Genomic DNA, 14,591 nt, shown 5'->3' on the forward strand with positions numbered 1-14,591 from the left:
GAGAGCAAGAGAGGCTTTTATGTCATTCTGGGAAACAAGTTCCTGAGACACTGGGGATTCTTGATAGTAAACCAGAGACTTACATCAGCTAGCTTAAGCAGATATGAAGTTAATTGAAAAGCTGCCATGAAGCTCATAAAAATATGTTGGCCGGACTTGGCTCAACAACATATGAATCCTGTCTTATAAGCTGACTTGGGTACCACTCCAGTGAGAGCCTAATACACAGCAGCAGTGACCAAACTTGAATCCCCTACCTAAGAACAACCAGACGCCTAGGGACAAGCTCATTGCCTTTAATGCTTTCCACATAAGAGGGAAGCAATTTGTCAGCACTAGAATAGAAATGGATTCTAATTTGGATTTTACCATTCTGCAAGCCATACCAGCTGTAATCTTCTCATTTGCCTTCTATGCCATCATTTTATGCTAACAGCATTGCTTAGGATCAAGAAGTCAATGCATAGCAAAATAAATAAATATTTTGGGCTGGTAGTCCAAGGATTCATTGGTTTTACATAAAAATCAGACAAAAATAGATGGTCTTGTAGAATAATGGAATGACATATAGAAGACTTAAAGAAAGCTCTAGTTTAGAAAGAACACAGCTCACCAATGGTTGCATCAAACTGAAAGCTGAGACTATTAGACCTGTTAGTCCACTGAGAGATAAGGCAACGAGAAGATTATATTGCTTCTAGGACTATGGTTATTGACAATCAGCTGGAAAACAAACATTGCAACTTTACAGCGGAAGAAAGAAGACGTATGAATGAAATCAAGAGATTGCCTGAGACAACTCCTTATATTAGCATGTTCGGCAGTAACCATGAATGGAAAACTACAGCAATCCCATACAAGTAAGAGGCTGCCATACGTCAGAAACTATGGTCTACTCACCACACTGGATAAAGAACTTAACTCCAAAAGCTGAGTTACTAGTTAAAGTAAAATGAGACACGAAGTGTATTACAGAAGAGAACTTTAAAATAGAAGTTCCAGGGGCTTCCCTGGTGGCGCAGTGGTTGGGAGTCCGCCTGCCGATGCAGGGGACGTGGGTTCATGCCCCGGTCCGGGAGGATCCCACGTGCCACAGAGCAGCTGGGCCCGTGAGCCACGGCCGCTGGGCCTGCGCGTCTGGAGCCTGTGCTCCGCAGTGGGAGAGGCCACGGCAGTGAGAGGCCCGCGTACCGCAAAAAAATAAAAAAATTAAAAAAACAGGAGTTCCAATCTCAAAAACAGTTGAGACAAGTAAGTAATGCCTTACTATATTTCCTTCCTTCCCTGATCTGTCATATATGTATTTAAACATTCAAATTGATTTTCCCTTCCTCTTTACTAAAAGGGTAGCCTTTAATGGATATTTGTCAGCTTCTGCTACGTGGCCTTTGAAAATATTTCCTAGTTGGATGGAATCCTCATTGGGTGGATTATGTTTAAAGGTAGGAACCACTCGTGAAATCTGAAGGGGGCACAACATCTCTTTTTCTGCACTCTGGCAGTTAGGACACAGGCATAGCATCTGGATTATTCCAATCTGCTGCTGCTGTCCAGAAATACTTAGAGATTTTTGTGGGTTTAGTTTGGAGAACAGGAATTACTGAGCCAATACTCTATCGTCCAATGCTAGAAAAGTCAGCAGTAGTAGGGAGTGACTGATGGCGCCTTAGCCTCCGTAACTTATGCCCGTTTATCCAGATCAGTTCTCTAGACCGCCCCCCCCCCCAATTTGGCAGACTACTAAATATTCTTCCAATAAATTTATTTTTTCTTCTTTACATAAGTTACGCAGTTAGCTTCTGTTTTGTAGCAAAGAATCCTTTTTGCTGCGTGCAATTTAGTAAACTCATAAGATGTAAATCTTGGATTGATAATGGCGATTGTTTGCTATATGAAAAGATTGTGTCTGAGAAAGGAAAATAGAGAAAGAGAGAGAGTTCTGAAAATAACATGAACCGTTGTATCTACTGGTGCTTGAAGCCATCTACCAATGGATTTTTAATTCAGTCACATGAGCTAATAAACCCCTCCCATGACCCCTAGCTTTCCTTTGTTTGTTTGTTTGCTCTACTTAGACTAGTTCCAGTTCCATTTCTGTTACTTAAAACCAAAAGAATCTTGAATAGTACATGAGTGTTTATGGGAAAAATAGCATTAATTTTACAGTTATAAGGATTTCATGTGCTATTTGCACTTTGTGGATCAAATCCTAAATAACTGTATCTAAAAGAGCTCATGGACTTGAGGACACGGGGGGGGGAAGGGTAAGCTGGGACAAAGTGAGAGAGTGGCATGGACATATATACACTACCAAATGTAAAAACGTTAGCTAGTGGGAAGCAGCCACATAGCACAGGGAGATCAGCTCGGTGCTTTGTGACCACCTAGAGGGGTGGGATAGGGAGGGTGGAGGGAGACGCAAGAGTCAGCAGATATGGGGATATACGTATATGTATAGCTGATTCACTTTGTTATAAAGCAGAAACTAAGACACCATTGTAAAGCAATTATACTCCAATAAAGATGTTAAAAAAATAAATAAATAAAATAAAATATCTCTTTCTCCCAGAAAAAAAATTAGAAGTTTGTTACTAGTAACCTCAGTTTCCTAAGTCAGCGTGAAAGAGGAGTGCTTTTTACTTGGAATTACCAGGATTTCTTCATGTCTCAGGGAATGAACTGAAGAAGCATGTCCAATTAAATGCTTCATCATATCTGAGAGTTCAAGGTAGGTATCAAAAGTTAACATGTGTGTGTGTGTCAGATAAGAAGGGTAAATAAGAGTAAGAAGCTATGGGGTCAAATGAAAGAAAGGGAGGTTCTTGGTACCAGTTCTGGAGACAACTTTTCCACTTGATCCCATTATTTTTTTGCAGGGATGTTGAGGGTCCCTGTAAAGGGGTTGAGAGAACTGGACTACTAGGTGAACCTACCACACCAATGCTGATTGTCAGTGACTCTTTACTAATCGTTTTCTGTCTGACTATTAAATAATTGACAATTAGAAAACAGAAACAGACTCACAGACGTAGAAAACAAACTTATGGTTACCAAAGGGGAAAGCAGAGGGGGAGGGGGGATAAATTAGGAGTTTCGGATGGACAGATACACACTACTCCATGTAAAATAGATAAACAACAAGGACCTACTGTATAGCACAGAGAACTATATTCAGTCTCTTGGAATAACCTGTAATGGAAAAGAATCTGAAAAAGAATATATATATATGTGTGTGTGTATATATATATATATACACACACACACGTATATATCTGAATCACTTTGCAGTACACCTGAAACTAACAGAACATTATAAGTCAAATATACTTCAATTTTTTAAAAATTGACATTATTAATAACTGTGTTGAAATTTCCTATTAAGACAGATTGATTTCTTCAAAATTCAAAATTTCACAATTCTCAGTGGCAATCCCTCCCTCTAAATACCTCCAAAGTCTTTGCCTCACACCCTCCTGGCTCTTTATGTCTTATCAATCCTCTTCCACACAAATCTTCTTCATTATAAATTTTCTCCTATGTACCATTATATCCTCTCTCTCAAGTTTCTCATTTCTCATTTTCTCATTTACACCATCCTGCTCGGTGTAAACAAAAGGATTTTCCTCACAACTCACCCTACCAAAAAGAGGAGAGGAGTTAATATTTGTTCTGTTCACTTTTATTTTGGGGGAAATTTGTTTATGCTATCACTTAAATATATACTAACACATACATCATACACATACACATATACATCTTTATGTATATGTATATACATAAAGATGGGGTGTAAATACCTACAAGGAATGGGCAGCTGGTAGGGTTATTCCTGTGAAGTAAACTGAGATGCCTGCTCCAGGGTAAAGGGCTTGGTTTGAGTCTGGGGCTGTAGAGGCCATGGCTGTGTATATCGTGCCAGTAATAGATGATGTGTCAATTTTTGTCTCTCTTCCCACATCTATCATAGCACTTTGTGTGTATGATAAATAGTAGTTTTAGTGACTGAAATAGCAGAAACACAGTTCCTATCCATTGGTAACTATTTAAAAATTCAAATAAAGGTTTTTAGTGAATAGTATGTTTATCAAAATTACAGTTATATTTGTACTTGATGAGCATCCAGTAATAAGCCCTTTTTACTAGCCATCTTTTCGGTGTGTGGCATTTATTAGGTGCTAACATGTAAAAAAGGCGCCTTCCAATCTTCATGACACAATACTGAGATCCCTTTGAGCCTATTACCAGTTGCCAAGTACAGTCCTGTGTAGCATTTTGAGTCCTTTCACTAGCAGTTAATTGATTTTGAAACATGAGGAATGTAAATTTGTGATTTATTTATCCTGGCTGCCTATAGCTAAATCAAGGTTTTAGAGGGGTTACAGCAGTAGTTCTCAGCTTGGAGCAATTTTGGCCCCCAGGAGACATCTGGCAATGTCTGAGACAACTAGGGTATGGGGTGCCACTGTCATCTGAGGCCAGGGAAGTTGCTAAATATCCCACAGTGCACAGGACAGCTGCCAGAAACAAGAATTATCTGGCCCAAAATGTCAAGTGCTGAGGTTCAGAAATCTTGAATTGGTATAAGGAACAACATACAATAAATGCGCTGTTATGAAGAAAAATATTTCTCTTAGTGTCATGATGAAAGTGATTCAGCTTTTCAACCTTTTCCTGCACGTACGTACCCCCTTGACTTGCTATACTGATTTCTATTTCATTCTAAAATGGATTTTGCATTCAAATTAACCAGGTCTGACTGCACATCATTTAAAACTTAGAAAGACAAAAGAGGCCCCTAAATAAAAAGAAGGAAAATCTTTCTTCAAATGCAAAAGATTAGATTTAGTGCTTCAACTGTTACAGAGGAGGAAGGTAGAGAGAGGGTACTAGAAGGAAGAGTTGTTAGAGATGAGCATGCTCTCTTTTTGTCATTAAGAAATAAAACATCGGGGGGCTTCCCTGGTGGTGCAGTGGTTGAGAGTCCGCCTGCCGATGCAGGGGACACGGGTTCGTGCCCCGGTCTGGGAAGATCCCACATGCCGCGGAGCGGCTGGGCCCGTGAGCCATGGCCGCTGGGCCTGCGCGTCCGGAGCCTATGCTCCAAGTGAGAGGCCCGCGTACCCCAAAAAATAAAAATAAAAAAAAGAAAGAAAACATGTCTGCCTAACAAAGTTAAATGATCCAAAGAATAAAGCCCATTACAAAGATCAAGAATTGTGACACCATGGTACAACTCAATCCATCACCAAAACCAGTTATATACATTAAAGAGTTATATCAAGCAATATTGTTATACCAAGAACAGCAAACCAACTGACACTTCCCAAATGTGTCCCTGTGTCTAAATGTATATGGCAGACGTAAAAGAAATCCGCTATGTTACGATGAAAATGGATGAGAATTTAAACCAGACTCTCACATTCTAGTTTTCCAAGAGCTAGGCCAGGCTGAATAACAATATAATACACAAATGAGCAATTTATTATTATAATGTTATCAGCAAAACTACAAGCCCATCAAATTGATATGTTGTGCATTAATAGGAATCAAAATGTCCGGATGCAGCAAAGAAGCAGCAAATTCGTTTTAGTAGACATGGATGATCTCCATGCCTAAAAATGCCTGAATAATTTAAGAGTAGTTGTGGGAACTTAAGAGATACCATACATGTTAAAGTTACACCGTATGGAGCCCCAGTTACACATCAACAGGTTTAAAAAAAATAGACTTTGTTAATTCAATACACTTTATATAGTCAAGCACCTCAGTTAGAGATGTTTTTTCAGAATTCTAGTTTCTTTTTAGTAGTCAAATGTCTATTAAAATGAACCATATGAAACTGCCATTTTTATAGGTCAAAAACTATCCAATATCAGCAATTTCAGTTGGTTGCATCTATATTTCCATACTGCTAATAATCTTGTTCTACTTCTCCTATAATATTTATGTACATTTGATGCTAACAAATAGGCCGTTGATTAAAATATGACTATTGTATGCTCTCATATTTTAACCAGATATTTCATTTTGCCATTATTTGGGGAAGGAGATAAATGGCGTCGGAGATTGTGGTGTGTGAGAAAAAGTGAGCCGGTTTTCTGTCTTGACATTTGCATAAGTCAATGCCTCTCTGAGCTACTATAATCTACTTTTTTAAATGCTTTCAAGGTGCTAAAATTTACTTTCTCTTATTAAAGATTGGCTTAATCAAAATCTTAATTTTTTTCCTAATGTTTACTATCTTATTTATTTTTATACAATACATATTAGAGAGTTTTGAATATATATTCATTTGATTTTCTAAAGACTTATAATGTTGTTTTCCTATTTTTTGATTGTGGTAAAATATATAATATAAAATTCAACTATCTTAAAACTATTTTTAAGTGTACAGCTCAGTGGTATCAAATACATTTATAATGTTGTGCAACCATCACCACAATCCATCTGCAGACCTCTTTTCATCTTGAAAAACTGAAACTCTATACCCTTTCAACAATAGCTCCTTAGTCCTGCCCCTGGAGACCACCATTCTATTTTCTCTATGATTTTGACTATTCTAAGTACCTCACATATGTGGCATCATACACTATTTGTCTTTTTGTGACTGGCTGATTTCACTTAGCCATGTCCTCAAGGGTCATTCATGTTGTAGCATGTGTCAGAATTTCCTTCATTTTTAAGGCTGAATAATATTCCATTTATGTATATGACACATTTTGTTTGTCCATTCATCAACTGATGGACCATTTGGCTTGCTTCCACATTTTAGTCACTGCGAATAATGCTGCTATAAACAAGGTTGTACAGATATCTCTTTGAGACCCTGATTTCAATTCTTTTAGGTATATACCCAGAAGTAGACTTGTTGGATCATATGGTAATTCTAATTTTAATTTTTTGAGGAACCACTGTACTGTTTTCCACAGTGGCTGTACCATTTTACATCCCCACCAATAGTGCACAAGGGCTCCAATTTCTCCATATCCTCACCAATACGTGTCATTTTCTGGTTTTGTTTTGGTTTGGGGGTGGTTTTTTTCTTTTTTGATAGTAGTCATCCTAATAGGCGTGAAGTATAATCTCATTGTAGTCTTGATTTACATTTCCCTGATGATTAGTGATGTTAAGCATTTTTTCATATGCTTATTGGTCATAGGTATATCTTCCTTGGAGAAAAGTCTATTCAAGTCATTAGTCCCTTATCAGATACATTATTTGCAAATATTTCCTCTCATTCCTTGGGTTGCCTTTTTACTCTATTGATATTGTCTTTTGATGCATAATTTTTTTAATTTTCAAGAAGTCAAATTTGTCAGATTTGTCTATTTTTTCTTTTGTTGCCTGTAGCTTTGGTGTCCTATTCTGGAAATTATTGCTAAATCCGATGTTGTGAAGCCCTTGCCCTATGTCTTCTTCTAAGATTTTTATAGCTTTAGGTCTTAACATTTAGATCTTTGATCTATTTTGAGTTAATTTTTGTATATGGTGTTATGGGTCTTATAGCTTTTTATTATTCCTCTTCTGTGTACTTCATTGTCTAAGTATATTCTGTTTACTCATTCAGAATACTTTACTTCTAGATTGTAAGCTATACTGGGATAGGAGAACATATTTGTTTCATCTTTATATCATCCTCTACCATCATATAAAGAAATTAATAGTTATCAAAATATATTTTTAATTTATAAAGGAATGAATGAATTACTTCCAAAGATAGCGGATCTAAGAGTTTAAAATCTTACTCTTTGAAGCTTATTTAGGTTTTAACTCCTATTCTCTGGACCTATTCCTGGACTTATTTGGGGGAAAAAGTAATGGGCAATAGTGTAAAGCAACACTTCAGTATGTGTGATTCTAAAGAGTGCATCTATTATGTATGATATTCGGATATTTTCAAAACTTGATGGAGAGGAAGTTATATCAAGAGGAAGTTTTTCTCACTCCCCTCCCTCTGACCTTAAAATCTGAGAGAAGAGGGATAGCGAATTAAGAGAAAAGTTCTAAGGTACAAAGTCAAGAACTTGTTCTCTGTGAATAAAAATGTTTTGCTGTCTAGAAGACATAAATAGAATGGAGATTTGCTACTGTCTAACAAGCTACATTTTGTCATACATGCAGAATATTTTTAAGTCATGATTTTCATTGAATTTAAAATGATTTTCCTGATGTCTGCTCATTACACGAAATTAAGAAAACACAAATTTTAGGAAAAGAAATGACAATCACATATAATCGCAACAAAAAGCACTGCTTACACATGGCTGTAATTTCTTGTACTTATTTTATGTAGATAGATGCATGAGTGTGAAAAATATGGAGAGAAATAGATACAGAGAGATCATGTTTGAGAGTGCAATCACAATAGAATAAAAACCAAATTTAGAGCAAGAGCACAAAAAACGTGCAAGATAAAAGCAGAATAGCTTCCTACCACAGACCTATGTTCTGCTTTTTCCATTTAACATCATACTTTAAGCATTCCCTTTGTTACTGAAAAAGTTTTTAAGTGGTTTTAAGATATTCCTTTTCATGAATATATCATACTGAATTTAGTCACTTGTCTATTGTTAAATATATACTTATTTCTAATTTTTAATATTGATCTCATGTTACAGTGAACTGTTTATACACAAAGGTTTGCACAGTGACTTTTTTCCATAAGAAAGTTTCCTATATGCAGAATAAATGGATTAAAATATACGAATCCTTCAAAATTTTTATATATAGTACTAAATTGTTATTTGTTTTAAATGATGCCAATTTACTCTTCTAGAAGTAACGGGACAATCTTACTATATCCTTACCAACATTGAATATTATTAGACTCTTAAAAATATGTTTGCTAGTTGACCATTGTAAAGCTCTATCTCAGGGTTTTGGTAATGGTAATGTTTTTGATGAGAGCTCAGTACATTTAGGACAGCACACCATCCCTAGAATGGAAAACACAGACAGTAAGCCTTCCTATACAAACTTGCAGCATCTTTCACTTGTTGTCCCATTGCTTTTTGGAAGTTATAATTTTCCACTGGATGGAGAACGTGTGTGTCTGTTTTTTTGTTTTTTTGCTTTTTTCTGGGTGGGAGAAAGTAGAGACAGAAAAAAAACCCTGATCATTACAGGAAGAGTATCCATGCTATAAAAGTAGAGTTGTCTGGTTTTATGATTTACTTAGATTACCTGGGACAGGGACAGATGGATGGATAAGGACAAAATATCTTTTTGACTTTGTTCCTGGGAGATGCTGCTGCTATTTTTTGAAGTGGAAAATGTCTGAGTGGGCTATCATTTGTTTAATGAAACTCTTCGGAAAGGTTGCGTTTAATTTTCTGTGCCGTGAATTTCAACATTTCTTATCTTCGCAAGGACACTAGTGGGAAACTTGGAGGTATTCTATATAGGCTTTGGATAAGCAAGAGTTTCAGCTACAAGAAAGAAACTCCAACTACAATGACTTAACCAAATGCACCTTTATCTTCCTCCCATTATAAGGAGTATAGACTTAGACAGTTGCTGACACTTTTTCAGCCGCTGAAGGATATAAAGCAGGAATGGGCAAACTATATCCATTGGCCAAATTTGGCTCGCCATCTATTTTAGTGACTAAAGTTTTATTGGCACACAACCATATCCATTTATTCAAATATTGTGTGTGAATACATTCACAATAGGAGAGCAGAACTGTTTGTGGCAGAGATGGCACAGCCTACAAAACCTAAAATCCTGGATTTTACAGAAAAAGCTTGTCAATCACTGATGTAAGGTATAGAATCTCTGGGATTTCTTGACATTTTCCAAGGTTGCAAAATGGCGGCTATGGTCCATTAGAGAGAAAAAAAGAAAGGGGAAAAAATAGGTAGAACTAACTGTACCTAGCCTCTATTATCCAGAAAATCTAAAGTCATCCCAGAAGATCCCATCAGTACTTATGTCACATTAGCCAAAACTTAGCTATAGGAGAGGCTGTAAAAGTGAGTATCTAAATCCTAAGGAGAAAGAAGAGGCTGAGAATTCCTGTTGGCTCAGTCCATAAGCAATGCCCTGTCGTAAGCTATTTCTAATTTTTTTAAGTTATTGAGTATTTTAGTTTGGCTTCTGCTCACTTGTTTTTCCTTCTCTGTGTGATTATATGTGCAACATTATTAGCAAACAAAGAGAAATAGGAAATATTTTAAATTATTTATATTTATAAATTTAAATTTAAAATATTTTAAATTATATATAATTTAATATTGTAAATTATATATGATCATAACTCTGGCTGTTATTTTCTGGATTGTTAATAATTCATATACATCATGTAAGACTTCTGCCTCCTTCTAAGTACAGTTTAAACCCCTGGACATTACATTTAAAACATACAGAAGACTATGAAAAATGAAGAGAAAAATGCAGACCAGCTAAGGACCTGGGAATTCAAGGAACAACATAGCAGTGAATTCTCTGTTTTCTTTTTGCCTCGTATATGTGAGACTAAATGCTGGAGAAAAGGACAAACAGAAATGCCAATAGGCACAGACAAGAGAAGCCTGAAGAAAGCTTGCTCTCTCTGTTCAAAGCACCAGTAAAAAGGCAACTTAGCGTGACCGAAAGCTTGAGACAAAAACTACTCTATTCCAAACAAATACCACAGAAAAAACTCTGCCCCCACTCCACGCACCACTAGACTAGACTCCCACTTCACCAGGTTATAATGAAGCACTATCACTCCTCTGCCAGTATCAGTGAAAGCCAAGGGCTGGAAATTTCATCCCCCAGGGGGTAATGAGGAGACCATGGTGTCAGTGGAGGGCACACGGAGAGCCTGGACTTGTCCCCCCACCTGATGATAATGAGGCACCCGTTCCCCTGCATGCTGGGGTGGAGTCAGAGAAATCATAGAGAGTCTGGACTTTCATAACCACCCGACTAGAAAGAAGCCATCCCCCACCAGTGTCCCAGGAGGTTACATGGGGAGCAAAAACAAGGCACCCATGCACCTCTCCACCAGTGTGATATCAGTAGACCTAGTGGAGAACCTGAACAACTGCAGGCATCCAGCAATAATGAGCAGACTTCCCTTCCCCAGGTTATAAACGGAGGCTAAGTAGGCAACCTGGACTTCACTCCCATGCGGCAGTAAAGAGATGGAGATGATATCCCTCTACCTCTTCAGGAACAGTACCAGAAAAAGCCTGCTGTAACAGAATCTGTCACACAACATAATTCCCAAACTGTCCAGGTTTCGGCCAAAAATTACTTGTCATACCAAGAGCCAGGAAAATCTCAATCTGGAAGAGAAAAGCCAATCAACAGATACCAGTACCAATATGATACAGGTTATTAATTACCTAATAAGAATTTGAAAGTTGCCATCACAAAATGCTTTAACAATCAATCATAGATATGTTTGAAACATATGGAAAATAGAAAGTCTCAGCAAAAAAAAAAAGGTAAAAAAAGAATCAAATAAAAATTTTACATTTTTAATTTTTAAAAAGTCTCCAGATTTATTGAGGTATAATTGACAAATTAAATTGTATATATTTAGAGGGAAGAGATATGGGAACATATGTATATGTATAACTGATTCACTTTGTTATAAAGCAGAAACTAACACACCATTGTAAAGCGATTATACCCCAATAAAGATGTTAAAAAAAATTGTATATATTTAAAGTGTACAACATAATGATTTGATAAGCATATAGTATATTGTGAAATGATTACCACAATCAAATTAATTAACACACGTATCACCTCACACAGTTACTATATTGTGTGTGTGGGGTGAGAATGCTTAAGCTATTTCTCCTAGCAGATTTCAAGTATACAATACACTACTATTAACTATAGTTACCATGCTGTTCATAGATCTCCAGAACATATGCATCTCATAAATGAAAGTTTGTACCCTTTGACCAACATATGCGCTGATATTTGTTATTTCCTTCCATCTGATAACTTTGGGCTTAGTTTGTTCTTCTATTTCTAGTTCCTTTAGGTGTAAAGTTAAGTTGTTTATGTGAGATTTTTTTCTTAATGTTGGTGTTTATGCTATAAACTTCCCTCTTAGAACTGCTTTCGATGCATCCCATGGGTTTTGATATGTTGTGCTTCCACTTTCATTTGTTTAAAGATATTTTTTGATTCTCCTTTGATTTCTTCTTTGATCCATTGGTTGGTCAGGAGTGTGTTGTTTAATTTCCACATATTTGTGAATTTTCCACTTTTCCTCCGATTATTGATTTCTAGTTTCATACCATTGTGGTCAGGAAAGATCTTGATATGATTCCAACCTTCTTAAATTTGTTGACTCGTTTTGAGACGTAACATGTAATCTATCCTGGAGAGTATTCCGTGTAGGCTTAAGAAGAAGGTGTATTCTAATGCTTTTGGTTGGAAATATTCTGTATACATCCATTAGGTTTATTTGGTCCAAATATAGTTAAAGCCCAATATTCCCTTACTGATTTTTGTCTAGATGACCTATTCATTATTGAAAGTGAGGTACTGAAGTCCTCTCAATTGTTACATTACTATCTATTTCTCACCGCAGATCTGTTAATATTTGCCTAGTATATTTAGATGCTCCAATGTTGTGTGCAAATATATTTATGATTGTTATATTCTCTTGATAGACTGATCCCTTTATCATTATCTAATGACTTTCTTTGTCTCTTGTTACACTTTTTTACTTAAAGTCTATTTTGTCTGATATAAATATGGCTACCCCTGCTAACTTTTTATTTCCATTTGCCTGGGATATCTTTTTCCATCCTGTCACTTTCAGTCTGTATGTGTCCTTAAATCTCAAGTTAGTCTCTTATAAGCAGAATATAGCTGGGTCTTGGTTTTTTATCCATTCATCCACTCTATGTCTTTTGATTGGAGGGTTTAATCCACATTAATAGTAATTATTCATTGTTAAGGATTTACTATTGCCATCTTCCTAATTGTTTCCTGGTTGATTTTTAGTTCCTTTTTTCCTTTCTTCCTCTTTTACTGTCTTTTGTGACTTTGATGGTGGTCTGTGGTGGTATCCTTTGATTCCTTCTCTTTATCTTTTGTGTATCTACCATAAGTTTTTGCTTTGTAGTTACCATGAGGCATACATAAAACTGAGTGAAATTAGCAGTGTCATATGTTAATTTATAAGATCAACATACAAATATCAATTGTGTCTATTTACTAGCAATGGAAATGGAAACCAAGAGTACCATTTACAATAGCTAAGAAAGAGAGAGAGAGAGAGAGAGAGAAAGAAAAAGTGTACATCTAATAGAACATGTGCAGGGCTTATATGCTGAAAACTACAAAATTTTAATGAATGAAATCAAAGAAGATTTAAATAAATGGAAAGACATAGCATGTTCATAGATTGGAAAACTGAACATAGTAAAGATGCCAATTCCCCCTAAATAGATAAACAGGTTTGCTTCAATTCCTATCAAAATATCAGCAAGATTTTTTGAGATATATGCAAGATTATTATAAAATGTATGGAAGGGCAGAGGAGCTAGATAGAATAGCTAAAACAATTTTTAAAAAGAAAAAGAAAATGGTAAGAATTGGTCCACCCAATTTCAAGACTTATTAGTTACACTAATCAAGATGGTGAGATTATTAGCAGAAGAACAGACATTTAGATCAATGGAACAGAATAAGGAACCCTGAAATAATCCAAAAATACTGTCAACTGACTTTTAAGAAAAATACAGAACAATTCAATGGAGTGAGGATATTCTTTTCAACAAATGGGAGTAGAGCAGTTGAGTGTTCATAGCCAAAAATATAAGGCTTAATCTAAAACTCGCACCTTATACAAAAGCTAACCTGAATGAATCATAGATTTAAATATTAAACATAAAACTATAAAACTTTTAGAAGAAAAATATACGAGAAAATGTTCAGGACCTAGGACTTGGTGAAGAATTCTTAGATTTCACCCAAAAAACAATTAGTAATTAGTAAGTTGCACACTATCAAAATTAAAATAGTTTTGCATTGTCAAAGACTCTGTTAAAAGAGTGAAAGGTGTAGCTTGTAACAAACCACAAACTGGGAGAAAATATTTATGAACCACATTTCTAACAAAGGACTCATATCTAAAAAATTTTAAGTACTCTCAAGACTCAACAATAAAAAATACTAATAATCCAGTTAGAAAATGGACAAAAGATATAAAGAGACATTTCCCAGAACAGGATTTATGGATAGAAAGATGAGTACATGAAAAATTGTTCAACATCCCCAGCCATCAGGGAAATGCAAAGTGAATATGAGATATGACTATACTGAGATATGACTACACTCCTATCAGAACAGCTAAAATAAAAAATAGTGACAATACCGAATATTGGCAAAAAGTCTGAGAAAATGAATTTCTCACCTATCGCTAATAGGAATGTAGTATGGAAAATAGTTAAGAAGTTTCCTTAAAAAAAAACACAAAAAACTAATCATACACTTCCATATAACGCAGCAGTCTCACTCCTGGGCATTTATCCCAGAGAAATGAAAACTTATATCCACACAAAACCTGTACATGTCTATTCATAGCAACTTTATTTGCAATAGCCACCAAACTGGAAAAACGAAAATATCCT

General features: G+C 35.9%; 1 pseudogene; it reads left to right on the forward strand.

Moving 5' to 3' along the window:
• Positions 1–705: 705 nt before the first annotated feature.
• Positions 706–14,591, forward strand: part of LOC132532198 (DNA replication complex GINS protein PSF2-like) — a 63,757-nt pseudogene continuing 49,871 nt past the window's right edge.

The sequence above is a fragment of the Lagenorhynchus albirostris genome, chromosome 14, assembly GCF_949774975.1.
Source record: "Lagenorhynchus albirostris chromosome 14, mLagAlb1.1, whole genome shotgun sequence".
NCBI classification, from domain to species: Eukaryota; Metazoa; Chordata; class Mammalia; order Artiodactyla; family Delphinidae; genus Lagenorhynchus; species Lagenorhynchus albirostris.